This window comes from Geotrypetes seraphini, chromosome 3 (assembly GCF_902459505.1).
Source record: "Geotrypetes seraphini chromosome 3, aGeoSer1.1, whole genome shotgun sequence".
Lineage (NCBI taxonomy): Eukaryota > Metazoa > Chordata > Amphibia > Gymnophiona > Dermophiidae > Geotrypetes > Geotrypetes seraphini.
The window spans coordinates 242,114,440-242,136,923 of record NC_047086.1 but is presented as its reverse complement, the minus strand read 5'-3'; the positions used below and the strand labels follow the sequence as shown (position 1 = coordinate 242,136,923).

The 22,484-nt window shown below is 43.7% G+C and overlaps 1 protein-coding gene across 1 annotated transcript in view; it reads right to left on the bottom strand.

Moving 5' to 3' along the window:
• PPIL4 (peptidylprolyl isomerase like 4) overlaps nt 1–22,484 on the bottom strand; it is a 140,580-nt gene that overhangs the window by 108,862 nt on the left and 9,234 nt on the right. The window lies entirely within an intron of this gene.

Below are 22,484 nucleotides of genomic sequence, written 5' to 3'. Positions count from 1 at the left end.
CAGTTCACTGGATTTTGCTTATGGTGACTTCAGAATCTAAAAGCAAAACACTCATAGAAACATAGAAAGATAACGGCAGAAAACGGCTATAGCCCATCAAGTCTGCCCACTCTACTGTCCCACCCCATTAAGTCAGAGTGCTACTCGACCTACGTAGAGATCCCACGTGGATGTCCCATTTATTCTTAAAGTCGAGCACGCTAGTGGCCTTGATCACCTGCACCGGTAGTTTGTTCCAGTGATCCACCACCCTTTCTGTAAAGAAGTACTTCCTGGTGTCACCACCAAATCTCCCTCCTCTGAGTTTGAGAGGGTGCCCTCTTGTGACTGAAGGTCCCTTAGGAAAGAATATGTCGTTTTCCACCTCGACACAACCTGTGACGTACTTAAATGTCTCAATCATGTCACCCCTCTCCCTGCGCTCCTCCAGAGAGTAGAGCTGCAACTTGCCCAGTCTTTCCTCGTATGAGAGACCCTTGAGTTCGGAGACCATCCTAGTGGCCATTCGCTGGACTGACTCAGCTCGAAATATATCTTTACGGTAATGTGGCCTCCAGAATTGCACACAGTACTCCAGATGAGGTCTCACCATGGTTCTGTACAGTGGCATTATGACTTCAGGTTTACGACTGACGAAGCTTCTATTGATACATCCCATCATCCGCCTTGCCTTGGATGAGGCCTTCTCCACTTGTTTGGCAGCCTTCATGTCTGCACTGATGATTACTCCCAAGTCCCGTTCTTCTGAGGTCGTAGCTAGTGTTTCTCCATTCAAAGTGTATGTTCTGCATGGATTTCTGCTGCCGAGATGCATCACCTTACACTTCTTTGCGTTGAAGCCCAGCTGCCATGTTGAGGACCAGTTTTCCAACTTGATCAGATCCTGCGCCATACCATCCGTGAGATCGCTTTCACCTACTATATTACACAGTTTGGAGTCGTCGGCAAACAGCGCTACTTTTCCCTGAAGCCCTCGGGTCAAGTCCCTTATGAATATGTTAAAAAGGAATGGTCCCAGGACTGAGCCCTGCGGCACTCCACTAGTCACCTCCGATGTCTTAGAGAGGGTGCCATTGACCACCACCCTCTGAAGTCTTCAACTCAGCCAATCGTTGACCCATGCCGTTAGTTTCTCACCTAACCCCATCGATTTCATCTTGTTTAATAGTCTACGGTGTGGGACACTGTCAAACGCTTTACTGAAATCCAAGTACACTATGTCCAGAGACTCTCCCGAGTCTAGCTTTCCTGTCACCCAGTCAAAGAAGCTGATAAGGTTGGCTTGGCATGACCTGCTCCTAGTGAATCCATGTTGACAGGGATCCCTCAGATTCCCCTCATCCAATATCGTGTCTAATTTCCCTTTAAGTAGAGTTTCCATGAGTTTACACACTATTGATGTGAGACTTACTGGTCTGTAATTCGCAGCCTCCGCTCTGCAACCCTTTTTGTGCAGAGGAACAACATTGGCAGTTTTCCAGTCCAGGGGGACTCTCCCCGTACTTAGGGAGAGATTGAAGATCATGGCTAACGGTTCCACCAAAACATCGCATAGCTCTCTGAGCACTCTTGGGTGCAGATTGTCCGGTCCCATGGCTTTGTTCATCTTGAGTCTTGACAGTTTTTTGTAAACATCAGCTGGTGTGAACTCAAACTTCTGAAATGGGTCATCCATGCTTTGCTTTGCATCCAGCCGAGGCCCGTGCCCTGGTGCCTCGCAGGTAAAGACTGAACAGAAGTAATCATTCAGTAGTTTGGCTTTATCGGAGTCAGTTTCCACATAATTCCCGTCTGGCGTTCTAAGGCGTACTATCCCGTTTGTGTTCTTTTTCCTGTCGCTAATGTATCTGAAGAAGGATTTGTCCCCTTTCTTGATGTTCTTCGCTAGAGTTTCTTCCATACGAAGTTTGGCCTCCCTGACTGCTGTTGGTGATAAAATGAAAGAATGTACAGGAATAGCATAATTTTCTCTGACAAAACAAGAGGGGTGTTGATAAGTTAAAGAATCTAATCCAGGCATTTGGAAAGTATGGAACAATGTCAGGTTCTGAAGTTCGTTTGTTGGTTGAGAGGAATTATATAAGATTTATTTTCGGAAGATAATGCCTTAGCAAGATTAAGAAGATTCCTGTAGATTCATGGTTCATAGGAAGATTTGTAAATGCAACAAATAAGATATTTTATTAATTTTGGGGTTTTTTTATACTTTAGATAAATGCAAGTAATTTAAGTATAAAATATAGATGGAGAAATGTTCTAATAGTCCCATAAGAGTGAATTGATTTTTCAAGGGAAGGTATTATAATGGTAGAAGTTAATCTATATTTATTTATATCTCATATTAATTGAAATATAAGAAATAGACTCTGAATGGTTTTAAATGTGCTTAGTTCTGATTATGGGTTTTCGTTGGATTCTTACTATTAAAATTTAATTAATTAATTAAATAAATAAATTGATTCAGTTAAAAGATTTAGTAAAGGTAATATAATACATTCCCCAAAAGATGGTTGTTATGTTTTTAGTCTTGTGCAGATTCAATAAATTTAAATTTGTTGTATTAAATTATATAAGTTGGGGAAAAATAAGATTAATGATGAAATTTTATGTAAATTTTAATTAAACATAAGAGGATGATAAAATATGGATGTTAATTAATGAATTCTATATCATAAGTTACATAATTAGTTGATAAAGGGAACTATGAGAGATTTGAATCTAATACTGATTTCTATCTTAGATTAAAAAAAGTCTTATTGTAAGGTATTAAATGGTACTAAGTTGGAATAAGAATATTATTAAAATATATTAATTATAGGGTGAAATAATTGAAATATAACTTATTGTTTAGATATACTAATATATGGTATTAGAAAAGGTTTCTAAAGTGTATACTAATTTATTAAACAGATAATATTGTATAATTTATGAACTAGAATAAGTTATGAAGAATTATTATATCTAATAAGTATTTCCTATGTGACTTATTTTTGATTATTGATTTAAAGAGGGTCTAAGGGGAGCTTATCATGACCTGATCTAATATGTGTGTCACCAAGTTAACATTTTTAATAAAGATTTGGGGAGGGAGGGTGGGGGGAAGGTTAGGGGAGGAAATATTAGGGATAGGGGAATTTTATGTGCAAAATTATAAATATTGGAAATGGTGTCTGTTCATTTTAAATTAATTACATCTGAATATCTAAAAAACAAAATATATAATGGAGGTTAAGCTTTTTTCATTAAATGTTAATGGCCTTAACCATCAAATAAAGAGGAAAGAAATGTTGGCCTTTCTGAAACAACAAGATGCAGATCTATATTTTATACAGGAGACACACCTATCAATGGTGGAGTCAAAAAAGTTGGAAGGGGGCTGGGTAAAATAGTTTTTTCGCCCCTGCACTTGGAAAAAAAGCTGAGGTTGCCATATTAATAAAAAGTGTACAGCTAATTTTCAATTGATTGATTCTGATCCCTTGGGTAGGTGGGTGCATGTAAAAATGAGCATGGGAAATAATACCCTGGATCTGTTTAATGTGTATGCCCCAAATATGAATCAGTGTGAATTTTTTAAAATTACAACAATTACTACTCCCACTGGCTGCTTCTAATTTGATAGGGGCTGGAGATTTCAATGCTGTTATGGATCCATTAATGGATAAAAAACCTAGTAAAATTATGAAGTCCTTAGAGTTAGATAATTTGATACAATCTTGTGATTTGAAAGATATATGGCGGATACTTCATTTTAATGAGCGGGAATTTTCTTTTTGTTCACGGGTTCATAAATCCTTTATAAAAATAGATTATATTTTTGTCTCAAACCAAATAGTACAACAAGTGACAAAAGCTTCCATAGACCCTATCATTTTGTCTGATCATGGGGGAGTATGGATTGAATTTAAGTTTGAGGAGCAAGAGAATAGCAGGTCTGTTTGGAGATTAGATAAATTATAAAAGAATTGGTATCTTAAATGATGTTCTCTCCGTAAATGTCCCTGGGGGGGATACCAAAAGTAAAGGGAAAAAAATATATATTTACCCTAATAAGAAATGACAAATAATGAAAAATGCAATCAACAAAATAGATCAAAAGAAATAGTCAGTAGGGGCCCTATACCCTCGTTTCAACCAAAGGCCCCGGGCAGTGTTTATACAGTGACAAACACTTAGAAATGAATCTAAATAAACTCTGCCCCGTACATCATGTTTATTCTTTTGAAATATGAAATGTATAAATAAATAGAAAATAGTTATTTAAATAAAAACACTATCATCCCCAGGTGTAGACATCGGAAAAAAAATCATTTCAAAGAATGTCTCCCTGAAACCTTACTTGCAAAAACACAAAATGTGAATGAATGAAAAGTAATCACAATATAAAAAGTGACTCAAAATCGTCAAAACATCAAAAAACAAGTATGTGAAACTAAGAAATGTCCTCAGTCTGTATACCAAAAATACCAATGTGCCTGTCAATGAAAAAACTAAAAAATGTGATAAAAAGTAGAAACCAGTGAACAGCAGTAAAAAGTACTTAGCTCGGCAAATTCAAGACGGGATGAAGTTCAAAGTTCGAGGTTCAAAGTTCAAAATTCGCCAATGATGACTCTATAATGCCCCTACTATGTCAGTCCCGCTCATATGAAAAGTGCTCGTTGAAAGGTGAAATTGTCAATACATTAGCCGTAGTACTTGAGTCTAAATCAAAAGAGCTGTTCAAAAGTGTCCATTCAGCTTTTCGCTCTGTTTTGCTCACACATTCCGCTCACTCGTTTATCTCACTCGTTTGTCTCATTCATTCTGCTCACTCGACAGGTCCTGTTTCAATTTCCTCATCAGGAGGGAGCAAAAAAGTTAGGAGAATGACTGAAGATTTTATCAAGAACGCCACGTCCTCGAATATGAAGGACGGAGTGATCCTCTGCAGCGGCTCAATCAAGCTGCTCTGACAAATGAATGCCTGAAACAAGGAGTTCTTATATTACAATTTAAAGAGCCCCACCTGGACCAACGCATACGTAATGACGTAAAAAAGATATCAACAAAATAAAAAAGGAAACAAAAAAAGAAAACAACTTTTATGTAAAACATTTATCAACATTTTCATTCAGGCCATAAGGAGAGAATGCTTGTAGAGTGAAAATCCAGAAATTTTCTCTCAGTAATAAATGATTTTGTATATCTCCCTTATAGATGATGGGAATTTGTTCCAACACACACCACCTGAGTTGAGCAAAAGTATGGTGGTGTTTCAAACTATGGGCCACCGTAGGAGCCGTTAGTTTTTCAGTCTTAAGGCAACTACGGTGTTCAATTAGTCTCACTCTGATAGCCCGGCTAGTACAGCCTACGTAAATTAATCCACATGGACACGAAATGACATACACAACATAAGATGAAGCACACGTTGTCACAGCTCTCAACTGATACCTCCGCAGAGTTTTAGGATGTGTCCAAGAATTTCCTTGGTACGAAGTAATACATACCGAGCAATGGCCACACGGACCATGCCCACCTTCCGTTATCGAAGGAAATTGATGGGTGGTAAAATCTGAAGAAACTAGATGTTCGGATAAGTTTCTGCCTCTGGTAAAAGCAATACAAGGGTGATCTTTGAAAGCCGGATGTAACTGTAACACATGCCAATGTTCATGGAGGCTCTGGGCCACCAGAGCGGATTGAGTTGAGTGGGAGATGACACAAATTTGATTAGTGGATATTTCTTTGTTTTTTTGCACAAGAAGTAAATCTCTGTTGGCATAACGAGCCCGCAAATAAGCTTTCCGGATGACAGACTCAGGATAACCTCTGCTTAAGAATTTATCTCTTAGAATCCTGGCTTCAATTTGAAAATCATGGAGATTAGTACAAATCCTTCTTGCCCGTAAGTATTGACCTATCGGGATCGCCGCTTTAAGGCGTCTGGGGTGGCAACTGGTATAAGATAAAAGATTGTTTTTTTCAGTATGTTTGTGATGCATCTTGGTGTGGAGGCTACCCTCTTCACAAATCACTTCTGTGTCTAAAAATGACATACTGTGAGCATGACACTGTACTAGAACCCTTGTCCCAATTTCTTGACCATTTTTTGCAACCCTTTGTGTGTCAGGCTAAATCTTACATTAAAGATACTTCGGACTTTCTCCGAAGTATTGAGGGGATTGGCCCTCTTTCTCCTGATAGCATCCTGGTAACTTTGGACGTTGTGTCCCTCTACACAAGTATACCTCAGAATGAGGCTCTTCAAGTCGTTGAGTCCACTTTAAATCTACGGGACACTTCTGACAGAGTTTCTACCAAGTTTCTGTTGGACTTAGCTACTTTTGTTCTTACTAGGAACTATTTTAAGTTCGATCAAGATTTTTTTCAACAAAATCGAGGGGTGGCCATGGGTACCACGGCCGCCCCTAGTATAGCTAATCTATTCATGACCAACTTTGAGGAACAATATCTATATGTCCATCCTTATTTCCAACATACGGCATGTTGGTTGAGATTCATAGATGATATTTTTTTCATCTGGACATCATCCAGGGAGTCCCTTCAGCTTTTTATTTCCTGGATCAACTCTCTTTCAACCAACCTCAAATTTACTCACACCTGTCATGCTCACAGTATGTCGTTTTTAGACACAGAAGTGATTTGTGAAGAGGGTAGCCTCCACACCAAGATGCATCACAAACATACTGAAAAAAACAATCTTTTATCTTATACCAGTTGCCACCCCAGACGCCTTAAAGCGGCGATCCCGATAGGTCAATACTTACGGGCAAGAAGGATTTGTACTAATCTCCATGATTTTCAAATTGAAGCCAGGATTCTAAGAGATAAATTCTTAAGCAGAGGTTATCCTGAGTCTGTCATCCGGAAAGCTTATTTGCGAGCTCGTTATGCCAACAGAGATTTACTTCTTGTGCAAAAAAACAAAGAAATATCCACTAATCAAATTTGTGCCATCTCCCACTCAACTCAATCCGCTCTGGTGGCCCAGAGCCTCCATGAACATTGGCATGTGTTACAGTTACATCCGGCTTTCAAAGATCACCCTTGTATTGCTTTTACCAGAGGCAGAAACTTATCCGAACATCTAGTTTCTTCAGATTTTACCACCCATCAATTTCCTTCGATAACGGAAGGTGGGCATGGTCCGTGTGGCCATTGCTCGGTATGTATTACTTCGTACCAAGGAAATTCTTGGACACATCCTAAAACTCTGCGGAGGTATCAGTTGAGAGCTGTGACAACGTGTGCTTCATCTTATGTTGTGTATGTCATTTCGTGTCCATGTGGATTAATTTACATAGGCTGTACTAGCCGGGCTATCAGAGTGAGACTAATTGAACACCGTAGTTGCCTTAAGACTGAAAAACTAACGGCTCCTACGGTGGCCCATAGTTTGAAACACCACCATACTTTTGCTCAACTCAGGTGGTGTGTGTTGGAACAAATTCCCATCACCTATAAGGGAGATAGACAAAATCATTTATTACTGAGAGAAAATTTCTGGATTTTCACTCTACAAGCATTCTCTCCTTATGGCCTGAATGAAAATGTTGATAAATGTTTTACATAAAAGTTGTTTTCTTTTTTTGTTTCCTTTTTTATTTTGTTGATATCTTTTTTACGTCATTACGTATGCGTTGGTCCAGGTGGGGCTCTTTAAATTGTAATATAAGAACTCCTTGTTTCAGGCATTCATTTGTCAGAGCAGCTTGATTGAGCCGCTGCAGAGGATCACTCCGTCCTTCATATTCGAGGACGTGGCGTTCTTGATAAAATCTTCAGTCATTCTCCTAACTTTTTTGCTCCCTCCTGATGAGGAAATTGAAACAGGACCTGTCGAGTGAGCAGAATGAATGAGACAAACGAGTGAGATATACGAGTGAACGGAATGTGTGAGCAAAACAGAGCGAAAAGCTGAATGGACACTTTTGAACAGCTCTTTTGATTTAGACTCAAGTACTACGGCTAATGTATTGACAATTTCACCTTTCAACGAGCACTTTTCATATGAGCGGGACTGACATAGTAGGGGCATTATAGAGTCATCATTGGCGAATTTTGAACTTTGAACCTCGAACTTTGAACTTCATCCCGTCTTGAATTTGCCGAGCTAAGTACTTTTTACTGCTTTTCACTGGTTTCTACTTTTTATCACATTTTTTAGTTTTTTCATTGACAGGCACATTGGTATTTTTGGTATACAGACTGAGGACATTTCTTAGTTTCACATACTTGTTTTTTGATGTTTTGACGATTTTGAGTCACTTTTTATATTGTGATTACTTTTCATTCATTCACATTTTGTGTTTTTGCAAGTAAGGTTTCAGGGAGACATTCTTTGAAATGATTTTCTTCCCGATGTCTACACCTGGGGATGATAGTGTTTTTATTTAAATAACTATTTTCTATTTATTTATACATTTCATATTTCAAAAGAATAAACATGATGTACGGGGCAGAGTTTATTTAGATTCATTTCTAAGTGTTTGTCACTGTATAAACACTGCCCGGGGCCTTTGGTTGAAACGAGGGTATAGGGCCCGTACTGACTATTTCTTTTGATCTATTTTGTTGATTGCATTTTTCATTATTTGTCATTTCTTATTAGGGTAAATATATATTTTTTTCCCTTTACTTTTGGTATCCCCCCCAGGGACATTTACGGAGAGAACATCATTTAAGATACCAATTCTTTTATAATTTGTATTTCTACCGATATTGGTATTTATTTATATTTTGGTATATTTTTTGGAGATTAGATAATACATTGATTGCGGATTCAAATTTCCTTGAAGAATTTAAATTAAAAGTGATTGAATTTTTTCAAATTAATACTTCAGAAGAAATTACCATAGAAACATTATGGGATGCATTTAAGGCTACCATGAGAGGCAATATTATTTCAAATTCGCCATATATTAGAAAATAACTTAAAAAACAATTTTTTGACTTGGAAAAAGAAATTAAACATTTGGAAGCTAAATTAGTTGATAAATGGGAACAAAATACCCTGCAGGTTTTATTAAAAGCAAAGGGTAAATATAATGAGATTTCATCAAAATTTGTAAGGAAGGATTTGTTTTCCCAACAAACTGTGTATTATGGAAGTTCAAATAAGGCGGGAAGATTATTGGCAAATTATCTTAAAGCGAAGAAAAGAAAAACAAAAATTATTGCAATAAAAGATGAGAAAGGAGAGACACATACGCAAATTGGAAGCATTTTAAGTCAATTTTTAAATTTTTATGAAGACCTATATTCTTCTGAGCCTTATGAAAATAGAAGAAAAGATGGTTTAGAGTTTTTGAATCTAATTGAGGGGCTGAAAATTCCTAAGCATATAAAAAAAAGTTTAGAGGAGCCTATATCATTGAAATAATTTGAAACAGCGTTGAAGTCTCTTAGAGTTGGATCCGCTCCAGGTGGTGATGGTTTCACGGTAGAATTTTATAAATCATTTCAAATTACCCTATTACCTCATTTATTAAAATTATATTAGTCTCAACTAAATAAGGGTTGCATTACAGGTACTATGGCGGAATCATTGACTATAGTTTTGACAAAGCCAAACAAAGATCCCACATTGGTTTCAAATTACAGGCCTATATCATTAATTAATGTAGATGTAAAACTCTTGGCTAAGATTTTGGCTTTACGTTTAGCCAAGGCTCTCCCTTTTATTATTGATATGCACCAAACTGGATTCACTGCTGGAAGACATTCATCTAATAAAACAAGATTGGCTTTTCATATGTTAAATTTAACAAAAGCCATGAAAGATCCGGCTTTTTCTGTGACCTTGGATGCAGAGAAAGCCTTTGATCGGGTGGAATGGACCTTCATGTATCAAGCTATGGAATGGTTTGGAATAGGTTCAAGATTTATACAAATGATTCAAACATTGTATAGCTCCCCTGTTGCAAAATTATATATTAATAATAATTTTTCAGAACACTTTAATTTGCAGAGGGGGGTTACATTACATTACATTAGTGATTTCTATTCCGCTTGTGCCTTGCGGTTCTAAGCGGATTACAAATTAGAAGATATCTGGACATTACCGAGAGAATTGTTTAACAAAGATTCATGTACATTACATGATACAGTTGATAGTTACAAATTAGAGGATATCTGTATTTATCCGATGGAATTACATAGTAAAGATTCAAGTACTTACAGGAAACATAGTTTTACATAGTAAAGATTCAAGTACTTACAGGAAACAGTGGAGAATAACAATATATTCGGGTAGCTGAGGAGGATAACCTAACATTGAAGGGATAAGTTTATTGGATACATGTGGTAGATGCTTATTTAGCGGTCTGGATATTTTTTGGTTGGTATGATTCGAGGAATTGACTAGTGTGTTATTCACAGGGGAGAAAGCATGTACGAGTGGGAGGAGATTAGTAAGTAAGGACGTGTTTTTTGAATAGAACTGTTTCGATTTCTTTTCGAAACACTTTGATGTCTGTTGTTTTGATCATCAGTTTGGTGATGGTGGGGTCAATTTTCACTGCCTGTGTCGCCAGGAGGCTGTCGTAAAGTTTCTTACGTCGGGTACCATTATGAGGGGGGAAGGTGAATAGGTTCTGAGTTCTCCTTGATCTGGGTGAGTGGTAGCGGTGTAGGCGGTTGTTTAGGTAGCTGGGGGCAGTGCCATGGGTTACTTTAAATAGTAGACAATAGAATTTGAACTGAGTTCTTGCTTTTATCGGAAGCCAGTGCGTGTCTACATAGGCGGGAGTGATGTGGTCAAATTTGCTAAGTGAGTAGATGAGTCTGATGGCAGTATTTTGAACAGTCTGTAGTTGTTTTATCATGTTGTTTGGGCAAGGTAGATAAAGGCTGTTGCAGTAATCTAAGGTACTAAGTATGAGGGATTGTACAATGAGCTTGTAGTGTTCTTTGGTAAGGAATTTTCTTATTTTTCTTAGGTTTCGCATGGTGAAGAATGCTTTTTGTACGATTTTGTGGATTTGTGTTTGCATTGTGCAGCATCTGTCTAATTGTATTCCTAGAATTTTGAGAGTGCTCTGTATTGGATATTTGGTTGCGTTTACTTCCAGTTCTGTTAGGGATGGTTTTTGTTCCTTTTCTAGTAGTAGGAATTTGGTTTTCTCTGCATTCAGTTTCAGCTTATGGTTCTTCATCCATTTTTCTACAGTTTCCAGTTTTGTTTTCAGGCGTCTGTTGGAGATGGGGTCTTGGATGTCGAAGGAGAGGAGAATGGTTATGTCATCCGCATAGCTGAAAGATGTTATATTTAGGGCGTCTAGGGCAGTGCCTAAGGAAGCTATGAAGAGGTTGAAAAGTATGGGCTAAAGAGGGGATCCTTGTGGTACTCCGCATGGGTTTGTCCAGGGGTCGGATAGAAGATCTTTTGGCTTAACTCTGTATGATCTTGTTTTAAGGAATCCTTGGAACCAGTTGTGGACTTTACCTGATATTCCTATGGCATCTAGTATCTGGAGTAGTATTGGATGGTCAACTAAGTCGAATGCTGCTGAAAGATCGAGTTGGATGACTAGTAACTTGTTTCCTTTGCTGAGGTGCTGTCTGGCTATATCTAGTAAAGATACCAGTAGTGTTTCTGTGCTGTGGTTAGCTCTGAAACCAGATTGAGTTGGATGCAGAATGTGGTTGTCTTCTAGGTAATTGGTGAGATATTGTGCTACTATACCCTCTATGAGTTTGACATATAGTGGGATAGAAGCGATTGGTCTATAGTTTGTTGGGTTGTCTATAGGGCCTTTGGGATCTTTTAGTATGGGAGTGATTATGATTTCGCTAAGATCCGGAGGGAACTGACCTTCCCTGAGGGTGGTTTGCAGCCATATCGTGAGACATGCTATGAATTTAGTGGACGCTGTGGCTAGTAGATAGGGAGGACAGTTGTTCAGATCACAGGAAGATTTGCTGTATTTTTTGTACAGCCGGTCAAGGTCTGACCATTGTGTCGTTGGGAAGTTGTTCCAGGTCCTATCTGCTGAGCTGGCTTCGTCTATTGTGGGATTTATTAGTATCTCTTCTATGATGTTTTGAGAGTTGTTGAATGTGGATCCGATTGTGGTGATTTTATTTTTGAAGTGGTCCGCTAGTTGAGAAGCTGTTGGTGTCTGGGTTCCTTGGGTAGCGAGGAGGGGTTTGGTATCAGTGAGGTTTTTTACAATGCTGAAAAGTTTTTTGGTGTCCGGTTTTTCGGTGCCAATGAGTTTGGAGTAGTAGTCTTTGCGTTTATCCTTCAGTTTGATTTTGTATTGTTTGATTTGGGATCTCCATTCTGTTTTATTGTGGTCTTGTTTCTGTTTTTTCCATGTCCTTTCTAATTGTCTGCATTGCCTTTTTAGATGTAGGAGTTCGGTGTCAAACCATTTGTCTGATGGTCTGCATACTTTGTTTTTTGTTTTTAGTGGTGCTAGTTTGTTCAAAGTGGATTCACTTGTGGAACGCCAGGTGTTTATGAATTCTTTGGGGTTGTTTAAGTCTATTGCTGGATCTACTGTGTCCCAGAATGTATTAGGTTCGATTTTCTGTCTGGACTTGAAGCTTGATTTGCGTGGGGTAGGTTTGATGCTATTATGCTCCCAGTTGATGGTGAAGGTGTATTTGTACTGGTCAGACCATAAGGTAGGATGCCATGAGCCGTTGGTGATATGGATATTTTGTGTGTTGAGGTTGGGAGATGTGTAAGCGGCAATATCTAGTTGATGGCCCTTTTCATGCATGGGTTCGGGGTTGAGTATTTGGTATGATAGGGTGTTGAGGAATGTAAGAATATCCACTATTTGGTTGGAGGCAGTGTTCCCGCTAAGCTGCGCTGGCGTGCGCTGGCGCACAAAATATTACATCGCAGCGCACAAGTTTCACGTCACAGCGCACACTCGAGCGGAGGTGAGAGGAAGCGGCGGCGGTCTGCCCTGATCGCCTAAGATGCAGCAGCGGCGGCATCCCCGTAATTTACGGGGATCATGAAAGGAGCCGCCGCTGCTGCATCTTAGGCGATCAGGGCAGACCGCCGCCGCTTCCTCTCACCTCCGCTCGAGTGTGCGCTGTGACGTGAAACTTGTGCGCTGCGATGTAATATTTTGTGCGCCTGCGCACGCCAGCGCAGCTTAGCGGGAACACTGGTACTTGGAGGTATTATCTTCTAAGTGGAGATTAATGTCTCCTAGGATCAGGTTGTGTGTGGACGCGAGGGAATTCTGGAAGATAAATTCTTCAAGTTCTTGTTTAGAGGTATTCCATTTTCCTGGTGTGACATAACATAGAAGGCAGTTCAGAGTTCCTGTGAGAGTTATCAGAGAGTTGGCATGCTAGAAGGTCTAGGTGAGGGTTGGAGTGCTTGGTAAGGACTTTAATGTTGAGGTTGTTTTTTTACAATGATTGCTAGACCTCCACCTCTTCTGTTTTCTCTGCATACTAGCTCTAGTTTGTAACTGTTTGGGCAAAATTCGGTAATGCAAGGGTCTGAGTCGGAAGTGAGCCAGGTTTCGGCTAGGAAGAGGCAGCTTAGGTTATCTTTGATCAGCCAGTCTTTGATTAGTTCTGTCTTTGGGTTGATAGATCGTATATTCATATATGCGCATGTTATTGATGTGAATTTAGTGAGAGTGAGTAGTGAGTGTATTGATAAGTGTTCTAGATGGTGTATGAAGTTTTTGTGTGTTTGCCTTAGTTTTTGTTGGTGGTCTTTTTCCCCAGATTGTGGGAATGTTTTCTTGGTTGAATGAAGGACAAGGTAACAGGGTTCTGGGGGTTTGGGGTTTCCTATTGGGTTGAACCAGTCTGCGTGTTGTTGTGAGGATAGGTACAGAATGTGTGTGGTATCCTGCTGTTTTCCATTTTTCTATGAGAAGGGAGAGCAGTAGTAGGACTAGGATGAGTTTGGGTGTGCATGTTGCCATTTTTGTGTGTGGAATGGGGTGTTAGTACTAAAGTTCTTTGCTCTGTTGGTGTTAGCTGTCTTTTGGGAGGGCCTATGCCTATGCCTATAAGTAGGGTTTGTGTAAGAATTTTGAGTAAGTTGTGTGAGTGGATAATGGGACTTGTTCTTGGTGTTTATGAATGTTTAAACTGGATGGTGCAAGATGTCTATCAACAAGTTAAATATTACAAGGTATTCCAACGCTTGAGTATAACCAACTATTACAAGATATTCCAACAATTAAGTATTACCGACAATTAAGTATAACGGCTAATAGGTATAACAATGTATTTCGACAAATTAATATAATATGTATACCTACAATTTTAACAAGGTAAAACAATGTATACCAACAATTTAGTATAACAGGTATACCAGCAAGTATAACAAGGTATACCAAGCATTTAGTATAACAGGTATACCAGCAATTTTAACAAGTATAACAAGGTATACCAACAATTATGTCTAACTAGGTACCGCAACTAATTGGTAGTGGGAAAAGCTAAATAATTACCTTTAGTTGGTGGGTTTTTTTTTAATTTTGATTTTTTATTTCACAACCGTTTTGTGAGCTTCAGAACCCTACGTCTTCACTGTATTTGCTTCACAAAGGCGCACACTAAGGCGCACGCGCCTTAGCCGGGCGCCTTCGCTGGCGTGCCGAACGGCCAAGCACCGTTGGCACGGTTCCTTTTCAAGAAGCTCCCCCGCTGGAAGGGGGAGGAGTGGAGCTGGGTTCTGCTGCATGCGCCGAGCCGCCGAAAAATCAATGCGGCCTCGGCGCGGTTCCCTCTCAAGAAGCTCCCCCGCTGGAACGGGGAGGAGTAGAGCTGGGTTCTGCTGCACGCACCGAGCCGCCGAAAAATCAATGTGGCCTCGGCGCGGTTCCCTCTCAAGAAGCTCCCCCGCGTAGATGAAGATGAGTATCTATTTTGATATATATTTGCACTAAAATATTTAAAGTATTTATATATTTAAAAACTATTACAGAGGCCTATGATGACCATGGCTGCCAATTAAGTCTGTATGATCTAAAAGTTTAGTGGCATACAGAATGGTACCGCTGAGGTCTGTTAGCCTGAGAAATTAGAAAGTGTTAAATGCTTGAAGACTCCTTCTAATAGTTATTTATGTTTATACTTTTTGGCCATAATGAACCAAAAAAATGCCTAAGCCCCAAACATCCAACAGAAGGGCTTTTAGGCGAAGGAGGAGCCAGTCCTTCACCTAAAAACTGGATTCTGTAACCGGTGTCTGTCAAAAACAACACCGGTTACAGAATCCCCCCCCCCCCCCAACGATCCAGGCAGGAGGGTGCCCAAGATAGGGCATCTCTCCTGCTGCGGGTCGCAGCAGTTCGGGTAGAAGAGTGATGGCATCGCGGTAGGGGAGATGAGGCATCTCTCCTGCCGCGATGCTTGCGGTGGGTAGATTGCCGGGCCACTGAACTGATGGCGCCAGCAGCCATCAGCTCATTGGCCCCTTTTTCGGCACTTAGACCTGGTTTGACTTCATCTAAGTCAAAAAGGTCTAAGTGCCGACTAGGCAACCTGTAAATGTTTTGGTTATACCTGTTGTATGCCTAGATATAGGTCGGCCCACCTCCCGCCCACTGCCCGCCCTTTCCCCTCCTCTAAACACATCTCTTTTCTCTGTGCGTCTAGAGGCAGGGGAAAGGCCTAAGCTGTTTTTAGATACGTCTAAAAAACAGCTTTGGTTATGGGTACTTAGACGATCAGGCTTTTTGATCGTCCAAGTAGCCATTCAGGACACTTTTTAGACTTTTTTTTTTTTGATTATGAACCCCGTATTGTACAAAAAGGCTTGTTTGATTTATTTTCTTTTGTATGGAAGGAAGATGGATTAAAATATTTGGATATTTGGATAAAAAACACGCTGGAAGACACAATGAAAGAGAATGTAAAATTTTTATTGCAGAAGGTAACAGAAATGTGCAAGCAATGGAATCCATTACATCTGTCTTGGTGGGGGAGAGTTAAAACTATTAAAATGATGATATTGCATGTGGTATGTTATCAGATGGAAATGTTATCATTTTTTTTAAAGGGGTTCTTTTATAAAAATAACATAAGAACATAAGTATCGCCTCTGCTGAGTCAGACCATAGGTCCATCGTGCCCAGCAGCCCACTCCTGCGGCGGCCCTCCAGGTCAAAGACCTATTAGTGATCTTTTACATACAACATTTTGCCTTGTATAGTATCCCTCTAACCATACCCTTCAATTCCCCTTTCCTTCAGGAATTCGTCCAATCCCTTTTTGAATCCCAAAATCGTACTCTGCTCTACCACCTCCTCTGGAAATGCGTTCCAGGTGTCCACCACCCTCTGAGTGAAGAAGAACTTCCTAGCATTTGTTCTGAATCTGTCTCCCTTCAATTTTCTTAAGGGCCCTCTTGTTATTGTTACCCCCGCAAGTCTAAAGAATCTGTCCCTCTCTACCTTGTCTATACCATTCACGATCTTGTAAGTTTCTATCATGTCCCCTCTAAGTCTCCGCTTTTCTAAGGAAAAAAGCCCCAGCCTCTCCACATATGAAAGGTTTTCCATGCATTTTATCATTCTTACAAAATTTGTTTGGTTGGGCAAAACTCCTAGAATTGTTTTAGTATCTCTACAAAAATCAATTGCGGAGGGTGGGGGTAAATTTTCCCAATTTCTATAGGTATCATCAAGCCTATATTTTGCGACAGGGTATGTATTGGGTCCTCCCAGAGCTCAATGATAATACTCCAGATTGGTTGTGGTTGGAGTGGCGACTCATGTTCCCTTTGAGATTATGTCATGTTCTTAGTATTAAAATGCCTAGATTATATAAAGAAAACAGAATATTTATGGATACATGGAAAACTCTCCGATATGTTAGTAATTTAACACCTATTCCAATCTATAAATCAACAAATCAAACTATATGGTTAAACTCCAAGATTCAAATTGGCGGACTTAAGGTCATCTGGAAGCATTGGATGATTGCAGGTATACGAATTTTGGGCGATGTTATTTCAAATGGTAAGCTGCTTGACTTTTCACAGTTGCAACATAAATATGGTCCTTATCAGATTAGTATTTATATTTTATATTTACATTAGAGGCTCTGGTAGAAACCCCTTATACAAAGTATGTATTCTTCCCAAAAAGCACAGTTACTTACCGTAACAGGTGTTATCCAGGGACAGCAGGCATATATTCTCACATGTGGGTGACGTCATCTACGGAGCCCCGATGCGGAAGCATTTTCAAGCAAACTTGATTGAAGATTTAAGTTTGCTCTGCTGCTCCACGCATGCGTGCCTTCCTGCTCCACTAGGGGGTGCATCCCCTCGTGGTCTCCAGTTCACTTAACTAGCCAAGAAGCCAACCTCGGGGAGGTGGGCGGGTTGTGAGAATATATGCCTGCTGTCCCTGGATAACACCTGTTACGGTAAGTAACTGTGCTTTATCCCAGGACAAGCAGGCATGATATTCTCACATGTGGGTGACCTCCAAGCTTACTGAAGAGGGATGGAGGGAAGTTGGCAATTTAAGCAAATAGGTTTCGCAACACCGATTGGCCGAATCGGCCATCGCTTCTGGACAGGGAGTCCAGACAGTAGTGGGAGGTGAAGGTATGAACCGAAGACCACGTGGCAGCCTTGTAGATTTCCTCAATAGGTGTGGACCTGAGGAAGGCTACGGAGGCTGCCATCGCTCGGACTTTGTGTCCCGTTACTCGACCATGCAGCGCGAGACCAGTCTGAGCGTAGCAAAAGGAGATGCAATCGGCCAACCAGTTGGACAAGGTGCGTTTGGAAACTGGGTGACCTAACCGGTTTGGGTCGAAGGACAAAAACAGTTGTGGGACTTTCCGGTGTGGCTGAGTGCGTTGGAGGTAAAAGGCCAACGCTCTTTTGCAGTCAAGAGTGTGGAGCGCCACTTCTCCGGGGTGAGAGTGGGGCTTGGGAAAAAACACAGGTAAGACAATGGACTGATTGAGATGGAAATCAGACACTACTTTAGGCAGGAACTTTGGATGGGTGCGGAGTACCACCTTGTCGTGGTGGAATACCGTGAAGGGTGGGTCCGCTACCAGAGCTTGTAGCTCACTAACCCGCCGTGCGGACGTGAGCGCGAGTAGGAAAATTACCTTCCAAGTGAGGAATTTTGGATGGCATTTGTCTAGGGGCTCAAATGGAGGTTTCATTAGTTGAGCCAGAACCACGTTAAGGTCCCAAACCACCGGGGGAGGTTTGAGAGGGGGGTGGACGTTCAGCAGACCCTTCATGAAGCGAGTGACTAAGGGATGGAGCGAGAGGGCTTTCCCTTCCAGGGGCTGATGAAAGGCCGCAATCGCACTGAGGTGTACTTGAATGGAGTTGGTCTTTAGGCCGGAATGAGATAGTTGAAGTAGATAGTCCAGGACCAGGGGGACGGGGACCGACACCGGGTCCTGGCTGTGGGAGGAGCACCAGGTTGAGAATCTGGTCCACTTTTGGGAGTAGCAGGTTCTCGTCGAGGTTTTTCTAGAGGCCTCCAATATCTCCTTGACTGATTGAGACACGGGGAGAGCAGTCAGGGGGAGAGAAACCAAGCATTCAGATGAAGAGATTGAAGATTGGGATGTAACAGCGAACCCTGACTCTGTGACAGTAGAGAGGGAAACAGAGGCAGAGGCTGTGGATCTCTGACACTGAGTTGAAGTAGAAGGGAAAACCACGGCTGGCGTGGCCAGCGAGGGGCAATCAGGATCAGGGTGGCTTGTACTGTTTTCAGGTGGACAAGGGTCCGCAGTATCAGAGGAAACGGCGGGAACGCGTACAGGAACCTTCCCTCCCAGTCGAGGAGGAAGGCGTCGGCCTCGAGTCGGTCCGGGGAGTATATCCGGGAGCAGAAGAGAGGCAGCTTGTGATTGTGAGGGGACGCGAACAGGTCTATTTGAGGCGTCCCCCACCGTTCGAACACTCCTCGTAGGGCCTGAGAGTGTAGTGACCACTCGTGTGGCTGGAGGAGGCGGCTGAGTCTGTCCGCCAGGCAGTTTTGTTCTCCTTGTATGTACACCGCCCGAAGGAAGGTGTTGTTGGAGATTGCCCATTTCCAGAGGCGTAGGGCTTCCCGACAAAGGGGCCAAGACCCTGTGCCCCCTTGTTTGTTTACATAGTACATCGCTACTTGGTTGTCGGTTCGGATGAGAACCACTCGGTCGCGGAGTAGATGTTGGAAGGCTACAGCTGCGAGGTAGATGGCCCGAAGTTCTAGCACGTTGATGTGGCAGCGACGGTCTTGTGCTGACCACATTCCTTGGGTGCGTAGGCCGTCCAGATGGGCTCCCCAAGCGTACTCCGACGAGTCCGTGGTGAGTACCTTGCTGTGGGGTGGGGTAAGGAAGAGCAAACCTTTGGAAAGATTTGAAGAGTCGGCCCACCAGCGGAGCGATCGTTGCAATGAAGGAGTCACTGTCACGGAGCGGTCGATCGGGTCTCGGTCTTGACGCCATTGGGACGCCAGGGTCCATTGAGGGATTCTCAGATGGAGGCGGGCGAATGGTGTGACATGGACGGTGGAGGCCATGTGGCCCAGAAGGGTCATCATCTGTCGAGCTGATACTGAGGTCAGCCGAGAGATCCTTCGGCTCAGACTTACTAACGTCTCCAGGCGCGGAGGGGGGAGGAAGGAACGGAGGCGAACCGTGTCCAGCGTGGCCCCGATGAACTGTAGGGACTGCGAGGGGCGTAGTTGAGATTTTGGGAAGTTTATTTCGAACCCCAGACTTTGCAGGTAGGTAATAGTCTGTTGGGTCGCTGAGATAACCCCTTCTTTGGACGGGGCTTTGATTAGCCAGTCGTCCAGGTAGGGGAATACCTGGAGGCCCTGGGAACGTAAGGTTGCTGCTACCACCACGAGGCACTTGGTGAAGACCCGAGGTGATGATGCTAGTCCGAAGGGGAGGACTCGGTATTGTAGGTGCCAGTCCCCTACTTGGAAACGCAAAAACTTGCGGTGAGCGGGGTGCACTGGGACATGTGTGTACGCCTCCTTGAGATCGAGGGAGCAGAGCCAGTCGCCCTCGTCGATCAGGGGGTAGAGTGTTGGTAGTGAGAGCATCCGAAACTTTTCCCGTACCAGGAATTTGTTGAGGCGTCTCAAGTCTAGTATTGGGCGTAGGTCTCCCGTTTTTTTCGGTACCAGGAAGTAACGGGAGTAGAAGCCCTTCCCCCGTTGGTCGGGGGGGACCTTCTCCACTGCTCTCAGGCGAAGCAGGTCTCGAGCTTCGGCGAGGAGTAGAGGTAGCTGGGTCCGGTTGGGGGGGCAATTCCTTGGGGGATTGTCCGGGGGAATGGCCCGAAAGTTGAGAGAGTACCCTGATGAGATCACGCCAAGGACCCATGTGTCCGACGTGAGTTGTTCCCAACGATGGTAAAAGGCTTTGAGACGGCCTCCGATGGGAAGGCGGCCTGGGACTATGGCGGAGGGGGCCCGCCCCCTTCCGCGTGTCCCGTCAAAAGGACGGGGATGGTTTGGTGGTCGCGGGCGGTTGAGACTTGGGCATGGCCCTGTGATGGGCTTGCGGACGTCTGGGTGGGGGCCGCGAGAAAGCAGGGGTGGACTTTTGTGGGTAGCGGCGCGGAGGGGCCCTGTATGGCCTGGGCGTTGGCGGTTTGGGCTTTTGCCGGACAAGGGAGGCAAATGAGCGTTCATGTTCGGAGAGGCGTTTTGTCGCCACCTCGATAGTGTCATCGAACAATTCCTTTCCCACGCAGGGGAGGTTAGCCAACCGGTCCTGTAAGTTGGGGTCCATGTCGACCAGGCGCAGCCAAGCTAGTCGGCGCATGGCGATAGCGAAGGCTGCTTCTCTGGAGGAGAGTTCGAAGCCATCGTAGGCCGCATGGAATAGGTGAAGGCGCAGGTTGGAGAGGGACTCTAAAAGCAGGCTGAACGTTCCCTGCCGGGAGGCCGGTAGGTCAGTCTCAAAGGCTCTCAATAGTCCAATGAGATGTTTGAGGTATGAAGTGAAGGTGAAAGTGTAGCTTTGCACCCTAGAGGCCATCATTGCGTTTTGGTATAGTCTCCTGCCGAACTTGTCCAGGGTTCGGCCTTCTCGGCCTGGGGGGACCGCTGCTGAGACCCGGGACGGGTGAGCCTTTTTCAAGGAGGATTCCACTAGCAGCGATTGGTGGGAGAGCTGTGGTTGCTCGAATCCGGGGTAAGGTACTGTGCGGTACTTGGCCTCCATTTTGGAGGGTACGGCCGTGACCATGTAGGGGGTCTCCAGGTTCCTGAAGAAGGCCTGTTGGAGTACCGGGTTAGGTGGTAAGCGAAGGGACTCTCTGGGCGGTGATGGCATATCCAGCTCCGCCAGGTACTCCTTCGAGTATCTGGAGTCGGACTGGAGGTCTAAGTCCAATGCGTGGCCCATGTCTTGGACAAAGTGAGTGAAGGATGGGCGAGATGTCCCCGGGGCCCCGTGCGGGGTCGGGGAACGAGACCTTCGTCGGGTGGAGAAGGATAAGGAGGCTTCCCTCGAGTATCGAGGTTCATGCTCTGATCCACGCTCCGAGGCTGGGGAAGCACTGTGAGAGTGTTCCGGGGTTGTCGATCTTCGGCGTCTCGAGGAGCCCCTCGGAGACGATGCCGGGGTTAGGGGTACCGATCGATGTCGGATTGGTGACCTCGATCCGGACTCCCTCGGAGAATGCGTCCGAGGGGGAGTTCGGAGGATGCGAGGGTTGGAGAGTGATAACTCAGCCACCCTTAGTGGTCCTGTACGAGGTGTGGGAGAACGGCCTCGTAGGGTTGGTGAACCTCGGGCCTTCTTGGAGGTACGGCGGTTCGAGGTTTCTGTCGTTCTAGCCCGACGTTTTGCCCCTCGGCGGTCCGCAGAGGGGGAACGTCTCGGGCGTCTCGGCGAGGAGTCCGAGGAGGATGGGATGCGGCGAGGATTGCGCACCTTTCCTCGAGGTTGTTCGGTGTGAGGCTCAGGCTGGTCTGGCACATTCGAGGTCGAGGCCGATTGAAACTGGGCCATTGCAGCGGACAGCTCCGACGTGATCATCGCTCGGAGTAGGTCCTGGAAGACGGGCACGGACAGCATCGAAGGCATGTCCCCTGCCTCGGTGCGCTCCACCGGGGGCGACCTCGTATCAGAGTATTCCCGTGTGGTGGAGGCACGGCCCGAAGGCTTGGAGGGCTTAGACGGGGCTGTAAGCATGGGGCTTCCGCCATGCGTCGCCGTTGTCCCCGAGGCTGGCTTCTTCGCTGTTACAGAACCTGAAGAGGGAAGAGGGGACTTACCCTGAGCCGAGGCTTTCTGTTGTCCCGAGGACTTCGGGGTCGAGTCTCGAGGCGATGCCGAGGTTTCCGGGGCCGAGGTCAAGGCCAGGGCCGACCTCGAGGCCGAGGTGGAGGGTTGGTCTGGGGTGAAGAGATCCGCCATGCGGGCTTTTCTTCGGCGGAGGGCCCGGTTTTGGAAAATAGCGCACTGGGGGCAGGAGTCGGTTGGATGAGTCGCCCCCAGGCAAAGGATGCACCGGCGATGCGGGTCTGTGAGAGAAAGAA